At 47.6% G+C, this 23,935-nt stretch overlaps 1 pseudogene; it reads left to right on the top strand.

Annotated features, from left to right (window-relative positions):
- LOC124099220 (E3 ubiquitin-protein ligase RNF213-like) overlaps positions 1 to 23,935 on the top strand; it is a 91,599-nt pseudogene that overhangs the window by 46,271 nt on the left and 21,393 nt on the right.

The raw sequence follows: 23,935 nt of genomic DNA, 5'->3' as shown, positions 1-23,935 counted from the left end.
AGACACCGGCCCACTGTGAGGGCTGGCTGGGTATGTGTCAGAGGCAGAGGGATCCTTGGGGCACAGCTGTTGAGTCTGAATTTGCATCTGTGCAGGAGACCAGGAAGGGACTGCTGACAGAGCTTGAAATTCAAGCTGTGAGTGCTGGGTTGTGGGGATGGGATAGGTGGAGAGACATGTGGAGGGCCTTGTGGATAGCCTTGAGCTTGGTCTTGCCTGCACAGAGAGGAGCTATGGATGAAAGTGTACGTAGACATGCTCCAATGACTGGCTGATGGAAAGACAGTGGAGTAAAAGAGTGACATTGAGAGGATAGATCTGTCAGGAAGTTCTGGCATGGTGCAAACTGCAAATGGTTAGCAGGCAGCATGGGTGGGCTAATCATCAATTCCATGGAGGGTGGCAGGAGGTGGAGGACAGCCTTCCTGAGCTCACTGTAGCTTTGTGCTATCATCATGGAGACCCCAGGAAGGAACGATGGGTTTGGGAGCCAGTGGTGACATCTGTTTTGAATAGGTTTGGATGTCTGCTGTGGTTGGATGTAGGAATAGGAAGCTTGTCAGTAAGGACAGGCCCAGAGAAGGGGACTAGATCCAGGTGGAGTGGCACATGCCTATAATCCCAGTGGCTTGGGAGGCTGAGGCAAGAGGATTGAGAGTTCAAAGCCAGCCTCAGCAACTTATGGAGGCCCTAAGTAACTTAGCAAGTCCCTGTCTCAAAATAAAAACTAAAAGGAAGGGCTGGGTTATTGCTCAGTGGTTAGACACCCCTGCATTCAATCTCTGGTACAAAAAACATGGGGTCTGGAGAGCTGAGGTCCTATGTGCCTGGTGATATCTGGGTTTGCACTATGGGGTGTGGTCCATGGCAGAGAATGGAGAACTACTGAGGGGAGGGAGCATTGCCAGTGGCTAACTCCTGATAGCATGAAGTCAGATTACAAGAAGAAATGGCATTGTGCTGAGCCCTAAAGGATCAGGAGGCTCCCAGGTAGGAAAAAGAGCAAGAAGAGAGACATTGACATCTCAGGAGGAGATCAAAGCATCTTTTAGTCAGGACAAGTCTTCTCTCGGCCTTCTGTTGACCCTGGAGGTTCTGCTTGCCTCAGCCACTCCTTGTATATAAAAACTGCTCTGGGTTGGGCTTCTTTCTGTCTGAGTGCCCACTGGCCCTGGGTTCTGACCCGGTGCTCTGTGCTCTTGCTTAAATTCAGCTGATGGCTTGTGTGCCCATTATGTAGGTCACCACCTTCTCCAGACTGCTGACGAACTGTGACTGCGAAGCCCTAGGGACAGAGGTGAAGGGCTTGGCCCTGAAGCCTGTGATCCTGTCACTGCAGCAGTTTGACACTGAGTACTCATTCCTCAAGGAAGTCCGGTGAGGTGCCCTGCCTGCCCATCACCCTTGGCCCCTGCCCTGGGAACGTGGTATCGCATGCCAGGGTGTGGTAACCACTTGTAAGGAACTCTGAGTACTATGGAGGCTCATTGCTCAGCCTCCTCGTATGCCTCTCTGGCCCCAGTTGTAAGACAGCTGTGTCCGTCTGTCTCCTGAGCACTGTGTGGCCCTTTTCTTCTCCAGTGGATTGCATCCTCACCTTGTGGAGGGAGACCCCACCTGGATGCTGGGATCTGCATGGCCTGTGTTTCCCTTCACTTTGTGGAGTGTTATGATCCATGTTTTTTGTTTTGTTTTGTTTTGCTTGTGCTGGGGATTGAACCCAGGGCTGCTCTACCACTGAGCCACATCCCCAGCCCTAATTTTTATTCTTATTAATTCTGAGATAGGGTCTCACTGTGTTGCTGAGGCTAGCCTGGAACTGGTGACCCTCCTACCTTAGCCTCCTGAGCTGTGGCTGCCCATGTTTTAGGACAGAGGACTCACTGGGGTGATTCTCTTTTCCTTTCAGAAGCAGCTTAATGAAGACAGCCAGACGTAAAATCCTCATTGTCCAGATGGATTTTGATGATGGCGCTCACAGTGCTCAGCTCATTGCATCAGCTAAGTATGTTCTCAGTAGTTTTCTAGGAAAACATAGGAAGCCAAAATCTCCCCAGGACATCCTGAAGAATTTTTTCCATGAAAACAGTGTGGAAATAAGAATGACTCTCCCTCCCAGCTCCTGACATGGGCTAGAGAAGCTAGAGAGTAAAGGATGAAGGAAAAGGCCAGTAATGGCACAGAAATTGTGGAATGCAAGACGCGTCAATAATGGAATTTTTGTAGTGTTTAGGAGAATGTGTTAAAGCTGCATTTGCAGTCATTTGCAGTCCTTTTTTGATCATTTTGATTTTGAATCACATAATTAAAATTAAAGTTCAGTCTGCGATGTAGCTTGGTGGTACAGCACTTGCCTAGCATGTCTGAGGCCCTAGGTTTGATCCCGAGTACTGCCTAAAAAAAAGAAAAGAACTTATCATAAGTTTAAGGGCAGTAAGACTATATAAATAAATTAATATTTATTGAACATTTTTGTGGTGTTCATAAATCTGTTGCTTTCATAATCGCTGTGTTCTGTTACCTCATGTAATTAAGAGTGACTTCTGCCCCTTTAAAGCACTGGGAGCCTAGTACAAGTTAAGGCCCAGCCAGATCCTATAGGGAGGTGGTCTGCGGCCACTGGGTGTGCAAGGGCCACCGTACCACACTGTACTTTCTCAAAATGGGAAGGCCAGTAAGCCCCAACCTCTGGCATGTGGGTGCCCTGAGACCTGCAGGGTGGGTGTGGATTCTGATCAGCATTGAGAGGTAGGAAGTGATCCTGCCAATTGGAAGCCACCCTTCTCCTCTCATGAGAGATGTGGTGGCCCCTGGCATTGTGTGAAATGTGGTAAAGCCCCAACAGCTCCTGGGACACGCGGCAGCCATCTCACACCTTAGCTTTTGCTCCATTGCTTGCTTTGTTTTGATTTTTGTTTTCTCAATAGGTATTCTGCTATTAATGAAATCAACAAAATACAAGGAACTCAGGGCTGCGTCTTCTTCTATTTCATCACAAAACTGTCCCGGATGAGGAACAGAGCATCCTACGTGGGATTCCATGGAGGTAGGGCCAAAGATGAGTGACTGTCTTTAAGTATGTCTGGGCTGCCTCTTGGGGTCCCATGCTGCTCACATCTAGGTCAGACACCAACCCCATCTGTCTCTGGGCTTCTCTGGGCTCACTGTTCACAGCCATCGCTCTGGGACTTGCTGCTGCTATATCAGCATGGCCTGGTCTACCTCAGGAGTGCACGGGACACACTCCTGCTCCCACTCTTCATTATACAAATGACTCAGAGATCTTCCCCTTTCACACCATCCCTAGTGCTGACTCCTTTGCCTGCTCCTGGGGAAGTACTGTGTTCAAATCAGTCCATCCCTTTTTCTGTGGAAGGTCACTAGCTGGCTTATGTAAGACAAATAGTATTTTGGAAAGAGGGAAACAAGTTTAATAATTTCATAGATGGAAAGTCAAACTGTCAGCACCTTGCAGCACTTTCTAATTATGGGACAGTAAGTACGGTAAGATGCATGTAAAGAACTGTGAACAGGATCCATGGAGACTTTGCATGACTACATAAATCAGCCTCAACACCCATGTTGATGGTGAGTGTGCTGATGTGATGTAGGGGGTCTGATGGGTTTTGGTGTGTTCAGAGACGTAGGCTTTGAGGTACCGATCATCACTCTGACAGTAGTGTGATTGAGCATCTGGACAGAGGTGTGCCCCTGCTCATGACAGACAAGAAGAAAGCAGAAAGATGTGAGAAGACTTGGTGGCTTTGTTCTTCACAGGGCTGTGGCAGTCTGTGCACATTGATGACCTCCGAAGGTCCACAGTCATGGCTGCTGATGTGACTAAGCTGCAGAGTGTCACCATTAGTCAGCTGTTCATGCCAGGAGGCAGCCCAAAGTGTGAGTTGCAAGGTGGCAGACTGCAGAGGTGGGGGAGGAAAGGCAGGTGAAAGGTGCCAAGTTAGGCAGCCTCCTGTGAAGCTGGAGTCAGGGCTGCCACATTTGAGTCATCTTTGAGTCTTGGCACCTGCCCTCAGCAGGAACTCAGAATGTGGCACTGAACTGCCTGGCTCATGGTCAACATAACCAGAGCCTTGGGAAGGCCAAGGAGCAGCACCTAGTGTATCAGCTGGTGTGCTGTGGGTCATGTGCCAGCCCTCAGCCCAGGCTGTGGGGCACCTGACTAGTGGATGACGGATGTCCCCTTAACTGGAGCTGCCACTGAAGCTTGGGACAGGAAACCCTGGTGAGGCTCAGCCTAGGCACAGACGTGGTACTACCCACCCCCTTCCTTCTCCAAGTGGTGAATTGATTGTGTTCCTTCATTTGCAGCGAAAGGCAACCAGGAGGAGGTGATGGAGGCAGAGACCAGCAAGTCAGGGGAGGTGGCAGAAATGGAAATGGAAAAGGAAGTTTCTGAGGAGATGGAATGGGAGGCCGCGGACCTGCGGGGCAGTGATGTGAGTTCTCCTCTGTTCCCCTGTTGGCTGCAGGTGGCTGATCTGGAGGAGCACAGGCACAGGCTGAGTCTTGCCTTCTCTTTATGCTGGAAGTGTAGGGGACTTACCAGGACAAGATCTGCCTTTCCCTTCTTTATGAAGGCTCTTAGTTAGCTCTAGGAGCTGTCCCTCAACCACTGGCCAAATTCGTGATGTCAGCCACCACCTTGCCAGTGGTCCTCTGGGGGTTGGGCAGTACACAGGGATCAGCCGGGGGAGCTCAGTAGATGAGCTTTACCATGGAGACTGGTCACTGTTGATTTGGGCAGGTGGACACCAGGCCACCTTCTCGTGTGGGTAGCCTAGCTTTCACCCACCCTGGACATGGCAGCAGCAGACGATGTGCTGTCTCCCTTGGCAGGCACAGGTCCTGGACACCACCAGACTGCTGAGGAGCTGTGTGCAAAGTGCCGTGGGGATGCTCAGGGACCAGGAGAGCTGCCCGCGCAACATGAGGAGAGTCACCATCCTCCTCAGCCTCTTGAACAGGGATAGTGTGTGCAGTGGTATGAGTCATGTCCCTGCTTCTCATCCTAGTCCAGCAAGCCCTTCCTGAGCAGTGGGAATCAGGTGGCTGAGTGTGGCGAGCTGCCCTTCTGGGTTCCTGTGGCTTGGCACATGCAGCTGGCATAGCGGGAATCTCAGGACATCTCATGAATTCTGCTCTAGAGTTGGCCTGGCCAGAGGACCTGTAGCTTCCCTCTGCGGGAGAACTGGTCAAGCAGCACAGAAGAGCCTCCAACTTGGTGCCCACAGGTGGACCAAATTATGTCCTTTTGCCTTTTTACAGCCGCGTTCTTGCGGATATCCAAGATGCACCTCTCCTTCCTTCTAAAGAAGCAAGAAGAGAACCAGCTCTGCAGTCTGAAGGAGTGGGTGGGGCGAGAGGCTGCGAACCAGGATGCGCTCCAGGAGGCCGGCACCTTCAGGTACTGCAAGCAGCAGGCAGTGCAGGGGCCTGCTATACCATCCCAGGGGAAGGAGCGCACCAGGTGTTTCTTTCTCCACCTATGTGGGGGGGCAGAACTATGTTTTTGTTCCAAGAGGCCAAAACAGACCTGGATGGTGGGCATGTGTGGGTTATTGGCCATGCAGGTGGTGGTCCTGGGGTGTTTATTGGCCACCTGGATGTTGGTCTTGGTGGATTGTTGGCCACCTGAATGGTGCTCACGGGGATGGTTCTCCTCCTTTCTCTGCTTTTGTGTCCTTAACTTTTTTCATAATAGAAAACTTTAAAAAAGAATTGTTCTCAGGATGTTTGCCAGCATGTCATAAACCAAAGCCAGGTTTGCCATTCAAGGTTATTAAAATTGAGATGGTGATGTGCAGGGAAGTAACAGAAATTATCTTCCCATCCCTACAGCTTGAAGTAACAGCAAGTATAAAAATAGGACCCAGGAGTGTCATTTATTATCCGTGATCCTTTTTCTATAATACCATGACCCTTTTCTTCAGACTTGAGACAACCTTTGAGGAGCCTGTGCTATGGGGACAGGAGGGTTGCTCAGGGTCTCAGATGGAGGTCTGAGGGTCTGAAACCACCTGTTGGCAGGATGATCTTAGGCCACTGAGGTTCTCCAAGTCCCTCCAGCTCTGCCCTTCTGACCCCCTGGCTCCAGGCCTGCTGCCCCACGTGGCCCACAGGGGGAATGTGGGCGATGGCAGAGTCCTGGGAGGCCAGGGCCCATGGGTGCTGGCTTCCTCACCACAGGAAGTTTTCTGTTTCAAGTTCTCTCTGCAGTGCTCCTTGACTTCTTTCCTAGTTACATTGTCTGAAGGAAGTTTGTGAGCCCAGAAACTGAACATGGCTTTTGTCTCCCTGAATGGTCTGTCTCCCTTTCCTAGCACATGTCCAAGCCATGTCCCATCGCCCCTTTGCCACTGTTGCTCTGGCCTTGCTGGGTTTGCCAGCCTCCCTTTTCACTGCCCCATGGTCTCCACAGCACCCGAGACCAGTTTCTTCCCCGTGGTCACCAGCAACACCCAAGAACAACTGGACCTGTTTGCATGGTACCCTCAATGCTCATTTCTGAGGCTGGCAGGATGTCATGACACTTCACCAGCACTGTGTGTCCGGGACTTAATGTCACATACCCTTGGGGCTAGATAGCCAGCCTCCTTGGAGTCCTTTATGCCAGGAGTCCTCTGGTTTTTAGTTCATCATGTTATGTAGCCTGTTGCCTTCATTTTTTTTTTTTGATTCTCAAGTTGTTTTAAATTTGGTCTCTTGGAGACCCTCTGCGGTGACTGTGTTACTCTGGAGCACTTTTCAGGGCTCTCAGCTGCTCTGGCCCAGGGCCCTTTTCACCGCCTCCCCCACATCCTTTGTGTGTGTTCTAGTCTGGGGTCTTAAGTCAAGGTCATTGTCCTTGCCTAATGGGATTTTTTTTTCTCAGTAGATGTTTTTAAATTATCTCTAGAATCCTGTGTACTATATATACAGAAAAAAAAAATTTCCCTACAATGGCTTCACTTTTTTCCCCCAAAACAAATATTTATTAATTCTTGTCTTTTATCATAAGTAAAAAATATATCATTTTAGCATGAACGTGAGATGTGGTTAATTCAACCAATTAAGCACTGTCGGTCTAAAGTACTCAGGGTTAGTTACAGAAACACCTATAAGAAAAGCCGAATTCTAGATAAACATGTTTTCTTATTTAACTTTGTATCAAATTTAGTTTGATCTCTTCATCTTTATTATATTTCATCTATAGCTACTTTTTTTTCTTAAAATATTCATTTAATTTTTTTAGTGAAGTTGGTCTTTATTTGATTTTTTTATAGAACCTAGTAGGCTTGTTCTGAAAAAAAATATATAAAAATGCAGCAAATATTTCTTCACCTTTTCAAGGCACTAGTTACTGTTATTAGATGTAGAATTAAGTTCTATCCAGTCCTGCTAACTAATCTTAAGACAATTGCATTTGTGAATCTCTTGTACTTAAAAGTGATGGAAACTTCAATTTGCAGCCCTGGCTTGTAAGCTAGATGGCTTGTTGACACAGAGGAAGGAGGTGTCAAGAACAGCACTGGCTGTGATACTGAGCCACTGCCCCCTATCCCCTGTCCCACTCTGCTGCAGGCATACCCTTTGGAAGCGGGTCCAAAGCGCAGTCACTCCTCTGCTGGCCAGCATGATCTCTCTCATCGACAGAGATGGCAACCTCGAGCTTCTGATCAGACGAGACTCACCAGCCTGGGCCCAGGACTTGTGGATGTTTTTTTTTAGTAACACTAAGTTGCTGAACATTCCACTTGTGATGAATAACATAAGGTGAATGAAAATCCACACGGCACCCTCAGTAGCTCTCCTGGGCTTGAGAACGTAGGCTCTGTTTTCCAAGGAACGTTTCGCCAGCTCCTTCTACATCCTAGAGGCCATGGCATCCTGCAGGCCTTTGTTGCATCTCCTCTCTCCTTATTTTCTTCTCTCAGGGCACCTGTGATAGCTCAGAAAGCCGGGTTGGACTCTGTGTGCAGTGGGGACACTGCCCTTTGGAAAGAATATGTCCTTAATCATGCTCATGTTCCATTATGCATGATCTCTCTCATCGACAGAGATGGCAACCTCGAGCTTCTGATCAGACCAGACTCACTATCCCTATTTTGTGCAGGGCCTTCCCAAGTTTCCTGTTCAGATTGCAGGGACTTCAGTTCTGGAATGTAGGCCAATAAAGTGCAGGAGAGGGACAGGCGCAGGCACTGGAGACTTGGTTCTGCCAGAGGCTTTGGGCCCCTCCTAGGCCCTGCATAGGTGGCCTGCTTTCATTCTGTCTGTAAACAGGGGTTATGAGGTAGCCCACCAGTTCTTGTTCAGCAGGAGTCCTGGCCATCAAAGGAGACAGCAACTGTCTATGCAGCCTTGTTTTATTTTGATGTGGTGCAGGGGATGGAACCCAGGGCCTTACACATGCCAGGCAAGCACTCTACCGTGGAGCCACCTCTGGCCCACAGCACCTTCACCTCTCATTCACCTCACCTCACTGCAGATCCAAGAGTGAGATGTCCTCCATCGTGGTGCAGAACTATATGAGCCTTCCCGAGGGTGCTTGCAACAGTGTCCCCTTCAGCTGGAGAATCAGGGACTATGTGGAAGAGCTCTGGGTCCAGGCCCAGTACATCATGGATGTAAAAGGTGAGACCTGCTCAAGATGGGCCTGATGCAGCCCTGGTGAAGCAGCCTTTATCCACAAAGACACTGCCTGACCATCAGTGGGCAGACAGCAGCCAGCACCTGGTAAATTCTGGGACTTGTAGTTTTCACACTTTGCATGTGGAATAGGCTCAAGTTCATGTCCTGCCTTCATTTTGAAATTTCTGATGAAGGAGTGAGAGTAATCAGGAGGTCAGAAGCCTGTAAGTCACACCATCAAGTGAGCCTGTGAGGTGATTTAGTAGTGTACTGACCAGCAGGCTGGTGAACTGGAGCATGTTCCAGCAGGGACAGGGCTTGCTACCTGCTGCAAGTTGACCATTCCTGTCCTGAGGCTCAGACCCAGGAAAGGTCCCCTTTAAACTTTCTCAGCAAATGCTAGCAATGAAAGGAGTGTGTCCCCTTCTTCCATGCTAAGCTGTTCATCCATCCTGAGTCACACAAGCTAGAGAGTGTGTGCTTTGCTGTCACTTGCTGGGGACTGAGTTTGGCCATAGTCATTCCAAAAAAGCCAGTGGCAGGGCTGTGTTTTTGGAAGTCATCTTTCATGTACACATGAAATCATCTTTTCAACATTTACTTAGAGAACCAGATGTTCAAAGTGAACTTGTTTTCCTGGGTCTGTATTCTGCTGCATATCCTAAACCAGTGTGAAGCAGTCTGTTCCCTGCTGAGAGGGTGTTTCTTCACCTGGGGCAATGCCCTACCCAACCCTGCTGGTCCAGCAGAGTGTGCAGCTGGGAGCCAACTCCCCATCTGCTGGAAGGCAAATCTCCCTGGTTGGCATAGTCTCTGGCCCCAGCCCTGATGAGTAGCCCACTCAGTCCTGATTCCCTAGGAACCCAGGGTTACTGGAGCCCATTACACTGAACAGTCGTGCAGCACAAAACTCAGACTCCCTCAGATGTTTTTTTCCTGTTGGGGCTAGCATGGCCTAAATTGAATGTTGATCCTGCCTTCCTTTCTGTGTCCCCTAGTCTATACATCCACCACTCTCTAGTCGCATAAGGCAACCAATATCACTTTGTCTCTGAGTCACCCCCAGGGGCTGCTCTAGCCTATGGCTCTCCTTCCTGGGGAGCAAGCTTCTCTCAGCTTGTGGCTTCAATGGTCTCAAGCCACTCTGGCTTCCTCCCTGCAGGACGGTCAGATAAGTTAGTAGAAATCTTCCAGCAGACTCCCCTGGGCATGTTTCTTGCCAAGCTCCCTGGAGAGCAGCAGCAGGAGCTGGTTCAGTGCTACTTGAGGGACTTCTTGCTCTTCACCATGAGAGTGTCCACCTGGGAGGAGCTGAAGGTAGGTATCCACTCAAGGTCATGTGTGGAAATTGCATGGTCTGGTCTGGGGGCAAACATGGGAACTCAGCTTCTGAGAGCTAGTGCTACCATGTAGGTTCATCTGTGCTTGATGAACCCTGTCAAGTGCCAGGCATTCATTAGAACAGAATGAAGCCATGCAGAACGCTAGGCTGAGAATGTCCCCTAAGCTGCTCAGAACACAGGGCCAATCCTCATCACTCGCCAAGGCCTCCAGGAATGCACATTCTAGTAACTTGAGAAGCTCTCCAGATTCCTTGTATCACCCCTCTTGAAATTGTTGAGTTTCTCTTGACAAAATTAAGATAAATATGTAACTGACCTCTTAAGGTAAGAATAATAAGTGAAATTCAGTGGAAAGATTGATAGGTTTTGTTTTTGGTGCTGGGGAGAAAACCTAGAGACTCAGTCCCACCAGGCAAGTGCTGACTGCAGAGCCAGAGCCCAGCCCAAGATGGAAACTCAGCTGCCTGGTAGTCACACGCAGAACAGAAAAAGAAGGTGGAGAATATGAGAGAATATACTCTAGCCTGCATGACGAAAGGTTAGCGAGGAGTTTGCGGAGAATGAGCAGAATATACTCTTATTTTTAAAATGGGTAGAAGTTACAAGCCAGCTACACAGGGTGTAATTGTGCAAGTTTCTAGAAAGCTTTGCTCACATGCTTAGCCCTACCAGTGACTCAAGAGAACATATAGAGTCTCTAGATGCCAGTTGTACCTGCTCATCTGGCAAAACTGAGTTTTCAAAAAGAAGGGAGGGCTTACAGGCTTCCTGGGCAGATGCTGAGCAGTGGTCACATGGCAGGGTGATTGGAGAGCCTGCCCCCCCCCCAACTGCTGCTCATCAGAGGTCAGACAGGTGCTCACAGCAAGGTTTTCCTGCTTTGTGTCTGATCTTGAAGAATTAGAAACAATTTAAGTGTCCAATAAATGAAGAAGGGACAAATTATAGTATGTCCATTTTAAAATGGTTGTTTGCAACCATTGAAAAACAATGTTTGCACAGATAATGAGTGATAGAGGATTCTCATAATCTAATCTTGAGTGGAGAAAATCAGGAACACAGTGATCTTGATTTGAGGATGATTCTGAGGAAAGGCACAGCTAGGAAAATGGCTAGAGGCTCTACTGAAAAGCAATTGGAAGATAGGAAGTCTGGGTTGTAATTCTCTTTTTTGTGATTTTTGAATAGTTCTGATTTCCCACAGGAAAACATCTCTTTGTAATTAAAAAATTCATACTGAAAACCTTTCAAAACCCCAGTTTCTGCAGATGGCGCTGTGGTGCTGGGTCTGTGAGCTGCGAGCAGCCTCAGAGAGGCCCGAGGAAGGGCTCTACCTGCCGTGGGTGCACCTGGCCTATCAGCATTTCAAGACCCGGCTGCACAACTTCTCCAGAATCTTGACCATCCACCCACAGATTCTACAGAGCCTCACTGAAGTTGTACAGAAGCACGACATGGCTGGCAGTGAGATGGTACAGCCCCCTCGGGAGGCGCCTGTCCCCAGGAGCACAAGGAGAGACCCTTTAGGGGCCTGGGAGTCAGCATAGCCCAGAGGTGTTGGGAACAGCTGGATAGTGCTTCCTCTATCCCAAGACCCAAAGGAGCAGGTTATCAGCCTGGAATGCAAGGACACACTCTGCCAGGACCTCTGGCCTAAGGGGCCCTGTGGGGTCATGTGACCACTCTCCTCTTCCCAGACACTAGATGTGTTGGCCGCAATGGCCTGTGCTGAAATGCTGATAAAAGACACCCTGAAGCCGAGTCCCCAGGCCTGGCTGCAACTGGTGAAGAAGCTGTCCATACCGCTGGAGCTCGTCTGCTCGGATGGGTACTTGCGAGGCAGTGGGAGCACAGCCAGAGCTGTCACTGTGGAGGTCAGGTGAGACCCAGAGCCCGGCTCTCCCCGGCATGCTCGGCCTGTGATCATCAGTGGACTCCAGGTCCTGGCACACCTGGCAGCAGGGTGAGCAGGTGCTCCTGCCATGGGAAGGGCTCTTTGTGCACTCACTCTGCGCTTGATGAACCCTGTCCAGTGCCAGGCATCTCGTTAGATGCTTGAGAAAGAGGAGAACCACATGCAGGGAGGCCATGGTGCCCCAGAGCCACAGAAAGGCAGGTTATTCAGCTGCACCTGGAGAACCACTGTGGTGGCAGGGAGCCATTAGAATGGACAGGGGCAGGCAGGGCAAGCAGAGGGGCAGGCCTTCAGGGTGGGGAGGGTCCCAACCTGTGCTATGCTGTGAGGGTCAAGAGGAACTCACTGTGTGCAGGATTATGAGAGAGTGAGCACAGTGGCTGAGCATGCTGAGATAGCAAAGTGAGACCCAAAGTCCTGCCTGCATGGAGAGCCGAGGGAGTGCTGAGGGCAGGGCTGGTGAATAATCCCTCCTGTCAGCTCGCCTTCCCGTGCTGCCTTACACCTGCCTTCTCATCCCCTCCTCCTGTCTCAGAGTTCTCTGTTGGAGCTGAGTGTGTAACACCCTCTTTTGACAGAACCCAGTGGAGTCGTGTTTTCTCCATTGCACTCTTTGTGGAACACGTGCTCCTGGGGACTGAGAGCCAGATTCCTGAGCTGGGCCAGCTGGTGACCAAGTATGTCTTCTCACTAGACAAGGTGAGCACTGGGCATGTATCTTGGTGGGATGCAGAGACATGTGTTGTTCATGAGTTTGCCCTGCCTGATTGCTGTATCGTGCGTGGCATGTCACTTAGGGATAATAATGACTATGTAGAACGGGACTTTTGCAGGAAACTTGCTTGTGGATGCTTTGCAAGAGCTGAAGAGTTAGGCTCCACCCACCTCCAAGCTGACCTAGAGCAGGCCAGCATCCTAGCCCTCAGGGACAAAGTCACCACCACCCTGAGCAGGGTGAAAGTGATGCAGGAGAATGCCACTGGAGCGGGGGACTTCAAAATACATGCAATTCATTGGACCAAGGGAATAGAAAACCACTGAGCCTCTGCTCCCAACACCAGATAAAGCCAATGATAGCACAACCGGTGCCCCTCAGAGAAAGCCACCATCTCTGTGGCCAGGCTATCTGGCAACAATGGTCACTCAGCACAACCAGATTCCCACCTCTTTCACCCCATGACCTGGGCTAGGGTAACTGTTGTGTGATCTCATCCTGTGGTTGGAATGCCATTGACCTCCAGAGTGCCCACTGTCAGGGTATCTGAGAAAGGCCATTGTAGACAGGTATGCAGCCTTTGAAATGCAGGCAGGCACACAGGAAATAGATTGGCATACCCAGACTTGACCAGAATGTCAGAGGCCTTGTGACTGTTGTGATTGCTGTGAACTTTGGTGTTCACCAACTTATTTGAGGCCTGCTTTTACTTCTTTTGGATGTATAACTAGAAGGGGACTCACAGTATCAACTTATTAAATTTCTCTGTCTCTCTCTCTCTCTCTTTTATTTATTTATTTTTTTTTTGTCCTGGTGATGGAATGCAGGGGTGCTCTACCACTGAGCTACATCTCAGCCTCTTTTTAAATTTTGAGTCAGGATTTGGCTAAGTTGCTGAGACTTGCCTTGAACATGTGATCCTCCTGCCTCAGGCTTCTTTATCGCTGAGTATGTGCCACCTTGCCTGGTTCAGAGTTTTTTGTTTTGTTTTGTTTTAAAAATGAAGAATTTTTAATAGAATTTAATAATGAATAAGTTTGTTTTTAATAATGAAGAATAATGTTTTAATAATGAAGAGCTTTTTTAGAATACTTTTATTTATTCCTTTATTTTATCGTGGTGCTGAGGATAGAACCCAGAGTCTCACACATGCTAGGCAAGTGCTCTACCACTGAGCTACTACCCCAGTCCTCAGAGGGTTTAGATATTCATTGCCATAATAGCTAGTGATGCTGAGCTCCTTTTCTTGTGCTTCTCAGGTATTTATGTATCTTTGGAGAAATGTCTAAGTCCTTTATCCATTGCTGAGTTGGTTTGTTAATGAACAAATCAAATTTATCAGGATAATAAACACACATCATTTCCAAGTTTGATCAATCCTGAGAATTCAAGGATGGCTAAAAAATATCTATGAATGTCATCAGTTATATAAGCTAAAAAATAAACTCTAAATAATAATTTCAAAAGGTAAAGAGAACATTTGACAAAATGTATGATTTAGAAAAAATATACCCTCGGCAAAGTAGCAATAGGGAACTATTCTTACTTGTATAATGCCCTTATAGAACATCAGTACTCACATTGATACCACAGGTTACCAGTGACAAGTTTTGCTTCCTTACATGGTGAAGTTTGAACATTAGAGAAACACGCAGAGGCAAGCATATAAAGCATATTTAAAAATGGGTAACATAGACTTCTCCCAGAAGGGAGAAGGGGGCCATAGCCGGTATCCTGGTATCCCAAGAAGTGAGGGTGTTCTGCCTTTTTATATGTTCTAGGCTTCCTTTGTTCTCCTGTTCTCCTCTCCTTTATCTCTCTCCTTCCTGTGTAAGTGACTAAGCCCAGAAGATGCTTGGTGGGATGGCCAAAAGGTGAAAAGCAGATGGGCTGGAGGGGTCAAAGTGGAGTGATCTGGGCAGGAAGGGGGCTTAATTAAAACTCCCTATAGGGAGGGACAATCCCTAGGACAGGTTACCTTGGCAACATGTTGGAGCAGGGGCAGGTTATCTTGATGAGGGTGGAGGAAGTGTTCTGAAGGAATTAACATTTCAATCCTTCCATTCTCTGAATTGACCCATCAGCCTGTCTAATTCTGGCTTCAATATCATGCCTGACCACAAACTCTCAGAAACAGCCATTAAATCATTAAATTCACTATCTTGCATTGCTGCAGATGTGCATTTCTAAATGAGTGTCCTGGAGACACTTTGATTTATTTTGTGGCCCTCAGGTGGAACTCTGGGCCTCATTCATGCCAGGAAAGTGCTGTACCACCCAGCTGCTTCCCAGCCCAACTTCTTGTTTTTACTGAAGCAGACATACACTAGACTGTTAGTACAGCACTCTTTAGACTCGTGAAAACCCAGATACACACTAAATATCCATTACTGGAAACAGGTATCTGAAATATTCACGGGAGCTGCCATACAGTGGTTAATGCCAGTGATCTGCAGCTGATCTCCCAACCAGGAAATGGCACAGGACAATGGCAGGATGTTTACACAGGCACACAAGACCTCAGAGAAGCTTAGGAATGTGGTTACCCGGGAGCAGAGGGGGGACACTTAATTAGAAAGGGCTGCCTGTGCTGCCACAACTGGATCTATGTGTTGTTCCTTTAAAATATGATATAACCAGGGGTGGCAGTACATACCTGTAGTCCCAGCTCCTCAGGAGGCTGAGGCATGAAGATGGCTTGAGTCCAGGAGTTTGAGAGCAGCTTGGACAACACAGCAAGACCCCATCTCTAAATAAGTAAAGAAATAAAACAAGATCTAAAGCCAATATTACAAAAATGCTGAGGTCTCTCAGAGCTTAATGGTGTGTAGCAATGGTCATCACATTATCATCATTTAAAGATTGAAATTCATCAAGAGAAGGGAAGGGGCAGACCTGAAAAGAAAAGGAAGGAAGAGGGAAAATTTAGACACTGGGAATTTGGTTCTTCTCTTTTAAAAGCAGCAGAGCCACAAAGAGATAAAAGGATGGGAAACTGCTAAGAATCCCTGAGGCCTTGGGCTGCCCCAAGGCACAGGTGACCTCTGCCCCTCCTCAATGGGTGCCACCCCTCACCAGGCCTTTCTCCTCCAGTGTCTTCAAGAGAACTCTGACCTCAAGACCCACAGGCCCTTTGTGGCTGTGATGACCACTCTCTGTGAGTGCAAGGAGCAAGCCAGCAAGAGCCTGGCCAGGTGAGAGAGGGTCTGGGCTCCAGGCGGGAGGGATTGCTGCCCCTGGGGTGCTGGCATCTGCCTTGGAGCCCATCGCCTGCTTGGATTTCAGGTTTGGAGTGCAGCCATGCCTCATCTGCCTGGGAGATGCTCAGGATCCTGTGTGTCTGCCCTGTGACCATGTGTACTGCTTGCCTTGCATCAAGATCTGGCTCATCTCCAGGCACATGATCTGCCCCTACTGTTTAACTGTCCTGCCAGAGGAGTTCTCTATGACAGTTTCCCAAAAGCACAGGTAAAACACTTTTCTCTTTAAAAATCTTCCTCTTTTTTCTGTCCTTTTTTCCTCAAATATAATATTCAGAAATTCAATTTCTATTAACCTCCATCTGATAAAAGCCTGGCTTTAGAGAACTCTCTGAAGTGAGACTCCCATTTGGGTACCTCAGAATTCCTCTCCCCAAGATACACATGTCCCGCAACATTTCGAGACAGCAAATTTCAGAAACTAATAAATGAAGCCCTTGAAAGAGACCCAAGAAACTTAGATACAGCTTTTCTGTCCTCCTTTTCATCCGAGTGGTGTGTACAGGGGTGGACTCCAGGCCTTGTGCAGGCTAGGCAAGCAAGCCCTCTACCATCGAGCCCCACACCTGCTCTTGCCCAGTCTTTGGGAGGTGTGGGAAGAGAGCTATGGTGCTGTGGGCTTCAGACCGTGGTCATGCTCCATCACTGGTTGCTTTGCCTTCTCTTTCCTACCAGTAAAGGGTTCTGTGACAGGCTTTGCCTGGTTCAATGATGGAGGTGTTCCTGGAAGAGATGTGTGTAGAAACTATCTGCAGTTTTGAAGACAAGCTAATTAACAGAAGTAGACACTTGCATCTGTTGATGTAAAATGATTTGCTGTCTAAATCTCAAATCATTCTGCATGCAGGGATTTGGGAACACTCTCTGAATCCTCTGACTGGGTTTTCACTGTTTCCTCAGGGTGGCCATTGGGAAACACGCCCGGTTCCGGCAGATGTGCAACAGTTTCTTCATGGATCTGGTTTCTACCATGTGCTTCAAAGACAGTACCCCTCCTCGGAAGAGTGTGATTGATGAACTGCTGTCTCTACTCTTTGTGCGGAAGGAGCTTTTGAGAGATGCTCCCCAACGTGAGTTACTTTTTTCCTTCAAACCTTGATTCAGTTCCTCTCTGTTTTGTGCCATGATATGAGCAGTAGCACCTTTTTCTTTCTGGCTAAGGATACCGGGAACACACCAAGTCTATCTCGCCATTTGATGATGCTGTGGATAAGACTCCTGTCATCCGCTCCGTGGTGCTGAAGCTGCTCCTGAAGTACAGGTGGGAGCGGCTCCCTGAAGGCACACTTGTCTGAGGCCTCAGCTTCTCTGGGCTGGGCTGTGCTTGGTCTTTGTGCTGCCAAATATCCTAGCTCATGATCTGGGAAAGTTTCTTCAGTGCAAGGAAACCTGGTCTCTGTTGCTTATGTTTAGACACTGAACCCTTTGTGCACGTGAGTTGGGCATTGCCAGGGTCTGGTACAAGTAAGAAGACAGAGTTCTGGGAAGGACCCTTGGTGTGGTGAAGCATTCAGAACCCATGCATTAGGAATGGTGGTTCTGACCCTAGCTTCATGGCCACCCCAGGGTGTGATTTGCAGGGTGGTAACTCAGACTGTACCTTAGCCTCGGTGTCCTCCAGGTCAAGATTCCACAGCACGTGGACTATGTGTTTTCTCAGTTAGACAGGTTGTCAATGATGGTCAAGCATGGTGTCCTCTGGCTGATCCTGTGTGTACATTGAGCTTCAATTCTCAGAGTGCTGGCAGAGACCCTTTGGTGGGGAGGGGGTCCCAGACCTCAGAGTTTTTAAAAATAATCCTGAGACAGTAATTTGCCTATTCAACATGTCCATATTTGCAGTAACTTTGCCAAAGCTTCTTTGCATGAAGGAAATTGCAACCATAGTCATGGTCATCTTCTCCACTGTGCATATGTAGTTTTTCAAATGCCAGTTTCACATATGAGCCTTACTAAATCTCAATCCCTGAGGTTGCGATTTTTTAAAAATACTTCTTAGTTATAGTTGGATGCATATCTTTATTTTGTTTGTTTATTTTTATGTGGTGCTGAAGATGGAACCCAGTGCCTCAAACCTGAGGGGAAAGTGCTCCACCACTGAGCTGAGGCTGTGATTTTTAATGTTGTGTAGAAGCAGGAAATAGATCCAAAACATTGCATACCAGAGGACAGTGGTTATCTCAAAGAATTCCACTCCTAAATGTCTCCAGATAAGAAGTGGCTGCTTTTCTCAGGCCTTGCCGTTTTGCCTGAACCAGTAACCACCAGACCACAGATCTCTGGTGATGTTGATGAATGTAGGTAGGTATCTACAACAACAGGTTGTAGACTAAAAAGATGCCAACATCTCAAGATCTGCTTTACTCAGCAAACCAAAGCTTTTCCAAATGACCAATGCCTGATGTCACAGAATCAAAAAATGATGCAGTGGCTGGAGATGCAGCTCAGTGGTAGAGCTTTTGACTAGCACACAGTGAGGCCCTTGATTCAATCCATAGCTCTGGGAAAAATTCATAACAGAGTAGTTTATGGGATTGTAATATAGTTGATGATGAAAATAACTGACATGGTATCAAGTCCCATAACCAGCCTTCAGAAATGATCACTTTTCAAGTGTTGGTACAGTATTGAGAAAGAATAACCCCAAATATATATAAGGACTATTAAAAAATTCTTCCTTTTCCAACTACATCATGTGTGAGGCCAGATTTTCTTTATACGCTTCAATGTAGCATCAGAAGCAGATGTAGGAAGTCAGCTGACTTCTGTTAAACAAGGCTTCCAAGAATTATAGGACTATAAAAAAGCCACACTTCTAAACATCATTAACACATGTGGGTTTATTATTTTTATCTTAAATGAATTGATAAATATTCTTGAAACTTTTTAGTTTTAATTTCTAATACCATAAACATTGATAGATTTGACCCACATGAACAAAAAGTTTCTTGCAGTTTTCAATAAATTTTAAGCCTGTAAAAGAGCCCTAAACCAAAATGTTTGAGAACAGCTGAACTGCAATATGGAATTTCATATTCCTCCAAGAGTGTGCAAACATTTTTAATAAAAAGCTGTTAAAGCTATATACCTGCATATGTATGTATTATACCTTTATACTCACACAGAGAAATAGATGGATAATAGATTAATAGATGCGCTTTTGTGTAGGGTGATCCTGACATCACCAGGAATAATATTTCGCTTTTCACAGCTTCCAAGCAGTGAAAGATTACATCCAAGCCTATTTGTCCCTGTTAGAGAAGAAAGCGTTCATCACTGAAGATAAGACCGAACTCTACATGCTCTTCATCAACTGCCTAGAAGTAAGCCGGCTGCCTCTTTGTTGCTTTTCTTCTGCAAACCATCTGAACCATATGGTTTAGGCAGTGGCAGAGTTTCTAAAAACTGACAGAATGCAGCTTTATTCAGTACAATTAACAGATGCTTCTTTTCCGTGTGGAAAAAGAAAGATGTTTCAAAGACATTGCTCTGCTCTTAGATGTCACACACACAGTCAGGAGCCACTTGGTGATGTTTCCTTCACTATATGTGTGATGGTGGTCTCGTGAGATCCTTACCTAGTATCTGAAGCTGTCTGATGTTTACATAACATTGAAAGTCCCTAAGGATGCATTCTTGCAGGTGTCCCTGTTTTTAAGTAGTGTGTGACTACATTGTCAGTCACATGCGTGTAGGTGCAAAGCGAAGACACCACAGCCTGGAGGATTACACCTCAGGGTTAGCAATGGTCATCCCCAGCTGGCGAGATCATGAATCCTTTTTAATGTCTTCATATTTTTATTTCCAAATTTCAAGATTATACACATTTTTTTCTATAGGTTTGCTTTTTCAGTTGTTTTCTATGAATCAAAAAATTTATACTCAGATCTACAATAATGATTTTTATTTTCCCTTGAATTCTCACTGGCAATTTTAGAAGGTTGGGGAGTTGCCTGTTATAAAGTATAATATCCTTTTCTTTCTTGTTCTCTGTTCCTTAGGATTCAATTCAGGAGAAGACCAGTGCTTACTCCACAAGGAGTGAACTCGACTGCCTGAGGGAGGAAGGCCATTTCCTACAGACCTGCTCCTCAGGGAGACAAGGCCAAGGACCTGCCACTGCGGCATCTGTAGAGTACCTGCAGGAGCTGGCCAGGACTCGCCTGTGTCTTGACAGAGCTTCTGACCTCCTCTTGGAGTTTCAGGAGGGATCAGGCAGGTCTTCTCTACATTGGAGAAGTTAGCTACAGGTTCAGAAGGACAGGAACTGTCCTTAGGGTCTTGCTGGACCTTACCATGGTCCCCTCCTCTGGGTGTTTTTTACTGAGTTCCCCAGAAGCAGGCCCTCAGTCCCCAGTCGCTAACCAGCTTTCTCCTTGCACTCTCAGAGTTGGCTGAGGAACAGCAGTGCTACCTGTGGCACGTCCAGCAGTTCTGCACCCAGGCAGGGAACGACTGGCACCGCGTGTACCTGGTCCGGAGGCTCGCGAGCCTGCGTGGGATGGAATTTGTGAAAAGCCTCTGCAGGGAGGGCCATCGGTGCCAGTGGGTGTTTCCCAAGGGAGTCATTGCACAGCAGGTGAGATTCAGGTCCCTGGCACAGTGGGCAAGCTATGGGCACTACTCCTCACCCTCCCAGCCCTTACAACAGGCAGGACACAGGCAGGCATCTGGTCCTTGGTCTCTGCTTCAGGGTGGGTTTAGGCCACTTGCTATAGGGCAAAGGTAGGCATGGACACATGTGTGTGCACACTTGTGTGTGTTTCTGGTTCGTTGTTCACCTGCATTTTATCTAGGCTTCACTTCAGGGAAAGTGAATGAGTGTTTTTTTTAAATATTTGCTTCCAGTAAATTAAAAGGTGACCTCTTGCAGGCTATGTCTTGTGCTCTGTGCCAGGCAGAGGTGGGTAGAATTGAGAGACAAGTGTAATGAGTTTGGCTTTCAGGCTTCTCTGTTCCCAGTGCTCAAAAATTTGAAAATTCTTACTGTCCTAGGGTTAAAAAATATGGCACTGCAGCTCCTGGCATCTTTAATATGACCAACTGGGACTCAGAGATGATATGTTTTTTGTCACCTCGCTTGGGGTGGTGCCATGTGTAGAGAAAGCAAGAAGCTCCAGGGTCAGCCTCCCTCCTCCCTGGGCTCTCCGACCCTGTGGAAGCCATGCTCCTGAAGACTCCCAGGACTGTCATGCCTGGACCCTACAGGGAGTCCCAGCTGAGCTACCTCCAGCCTCCAGTGGTGTCTGCTGTCTTTCTTAGCCTATGGAGATGGGCCTTGCAGAACACCCCAACCCACTCCACCATGACTAACCCTTTTCTTTTGAGCTGCAGAAAGACCACACGGGCCAGATGGACCAATACCTGGTGCATGGGGACAAGTACAAGGCACTTCGTGATGCAGTGGGCAAAGCCATGCTCGAGTGCAAGGCCTCCGGCCTCGAGGCTGCTCTCATGGTAGGATGGGCTCAAAGATCCTCCCTGATGCAGGTGCCCCCCTGACCTTGGTTATGTCAAAGGATGCAGATGTGGTGGAGAGGGCCTCTGAACAGCCCCTAGAGTGACACTATATGCCAGGAGGCAGATGCCCATTGTCTTACTGGTAAGTGAAAGATGTCAGGACAATTAGCAAAATCCATAGCTGTATAGATTCACAATCCACATATATGCTTATGTGTCTATTTTGATGTTGATACAGAGATTTAGGATTCTAATCTTTAAAAAATATTTTTAGCTGTAGATGGACACAATACCTTTATTTTATTTATTTATTTACTTTTTATGCAGTCCTGAGGATCAAACCCAGTGCATCACACATGCTAGGCAAGAGCTCTAACACTGAGCTACAACCCCTAGAGTAAGCCCCAGGATTCTAATCTTTAAATTGTTCTGGTCTTGCTTCCTTTTTGAGTCCCAGTTTATCTGGGCCTTATGCTGGAAAGAGGAAATAGAAAAACCTCTCAGGAAACATTTCCAAGACCAGTGAAGTAGTTGGAGGAGAACAGGTGCTGAGTTCTGTTTCTCCATCATGGCTGCCTGGCCCTTGTGCACTGAGGTTAACCTGAGCATGTCTCATAAACTCATAGCCCCAGTCATGTGCGTGGAGGGCCATGGTGTGTGGCCCATGGAAGGTTGCTCCAGGTAGCGCTGTGTAGCTTCTGAGTGCTCGCTCCACGCCCCACCCGCAGGCCTGCAGGAGCCCTGGAGCTCAACAGGCCGTCTACCTGCTGCTGGCGCTGTTCCGAGAAGTGGCTGCTCTCCACTGCTCCCACAACTTGAACCTCCACCCTAAGCCAGAGGTGAGTGACACATTGGGGCTTGAGTTCAGTCTCATGATTAGGAGGGACTTTCTGAGCACAGTAGAAGTCATAAACTTTTATTTCCTATCAGGATAATAGGAATTATGACCTTCCATAATTTCCTATTTAGGATAGAGGGTGTACCCTTGTTACGTGGAAGAACTATTTTCTGTTAAACCTAAATCTTACGGTCTCAGGAACATTACCTAATGTTTATCAAAACAGAGTGTTGAGATCTGCACTTAGGAATGTGGTTGCTGTGTTTCTATATGAAAATTCTCTTTCCTGAAGAATTTCTCCTCCATTAGTAATCCTTTAAATATATTTACCTTGAAATTTGATGTGCACTCAGTATCGAAATATGTGACTTTCAAAGAGAAAACCCTAAGTTCACACAGTATTCTTCTTAGACATATCCTAACATGAAAAACGTCTTTCGTGCCAGCAATGCGAGGCTGTGAGCAGGTTGATTGAGGACAGCAAGATCCTGTCTCCTCCGGGGGTTAGGCCTTTCGCAGCATCCCTCGTGGCCAACACTCTGCCCTTGCTGAGCGCGGGCCCTGGTGCTGACAGCCTTGAAGGAACAGTGACAGAAATGGCTGTTCACACTGCAGCTGTCCTTCTGTGTGGACAGAGCAAAGTCTTGGTGCCCCTGAGGAACTTGGCCTTCTCCCCAGCTAGCATGGTGGTAAGCTGCATGATGATAACTTTGGTTTCACAGTGAAACTTCAGTGGTTTTTCAGCCTGTGGCTGTGGGAACTCTCCGACTTGTCCACCTTCTAGATTCTCTGCCCCATTGCTCCACTTGATCCTTCTGGTGCTGGTGAAAACATGCCCTACCCTTTGCTGTTTCACACAGAGCTGTTGTTCATCCTCTGTAAACAACTCTTGAGCTGAGAAGAAACTTTCTCACTCTGTGCCTCTTGCTGGGTTGCAGCTGCAGCCCACAGGCTCACTCAGCAGGGCCACTTCTGCTCTTGGTCTTTCAGAATGCTTTTCTTCCAACAATGCCTGAAGACCTGCTGGCTCAAGCCCAGAAGTGGGAGGGTCTGGAAGGCGTCCACTGGTATAGTGAGTATCGGTGTAAGGGGAAGGGTCTCACTCCTCTCAGCTTGGAAGATCAGCCTGCGGCCATGCCAGATATGAGGTTGGACTTGGCTTCACAAGGTTCTGCTGAAGGCCCATGTCACCTGTCTCCTCCTGGCGGTTCGAGGGCCACAGACTCGGCTGACTAGATGACCAAATCATTTCCCTGCATAGTCATGGGACAAGACCCTTTGGAATGCACTGTTGCACGGCAGAACATGCCATTTGGAATAAGGCAGACCTGGGGACCATGCTGAGGCTCATTCAAAGGCCAGTCACAATTCAGGGGGTTTTGACCCAGAGAGAGCTTCCTGTAGTCTGGACCTGGGAGACAGCCATATAACCTCTGACTGTATGTGAGTTATGCTGTTGCCTTGAGTAAGTAACCTTCTAAAACTATTTTTTAAGTTGTTCTAAATCATTCTCTTGCCATAAAAGGAAAAATCCAAGAGAATAGAAAGATATAAAACACTATCCCCCCTGCCACTAAGTTACTCCTGGTGTGTGTCTGGAATCTAACCTCTCTCTGAAAGCTAAATGCAGACATTTTTCACTGATGACATGTGTTCACTGAGCTCCAGTTTACTTGACATGTCAAGTAAACTTAGCTGATGGCATGGCTCAAGGCTTCTGGTGAGATCATGAGGACATGGGCAACTTCCCCTTCCCACATAGGTCATTTGGTG

The sequence above is a fragment of the Marmota monax genome, unplaced genomic scaffold (assembly GCF_021218885.2).
Source record: "Marmota monax isolate L192 unplaced genomic scaffold, Marmota_monax_Labrador192_F-V1.1 WCK01_AAM20220418_F8-fsc00574, whole genome shotgun sequence".
In the NCBI taxonomy this organism is placed as follows: Eukaryota; Metazoa; Chordata; class Mammalia; order Rodentia; family Sciuridae; genus Marmota; species Marmota monax.
The sequence above is the reverse complement of the archived record's forward strand: the minus strand, read 5'-3'. Positions and strand labels throughout refer to the sequence as shown.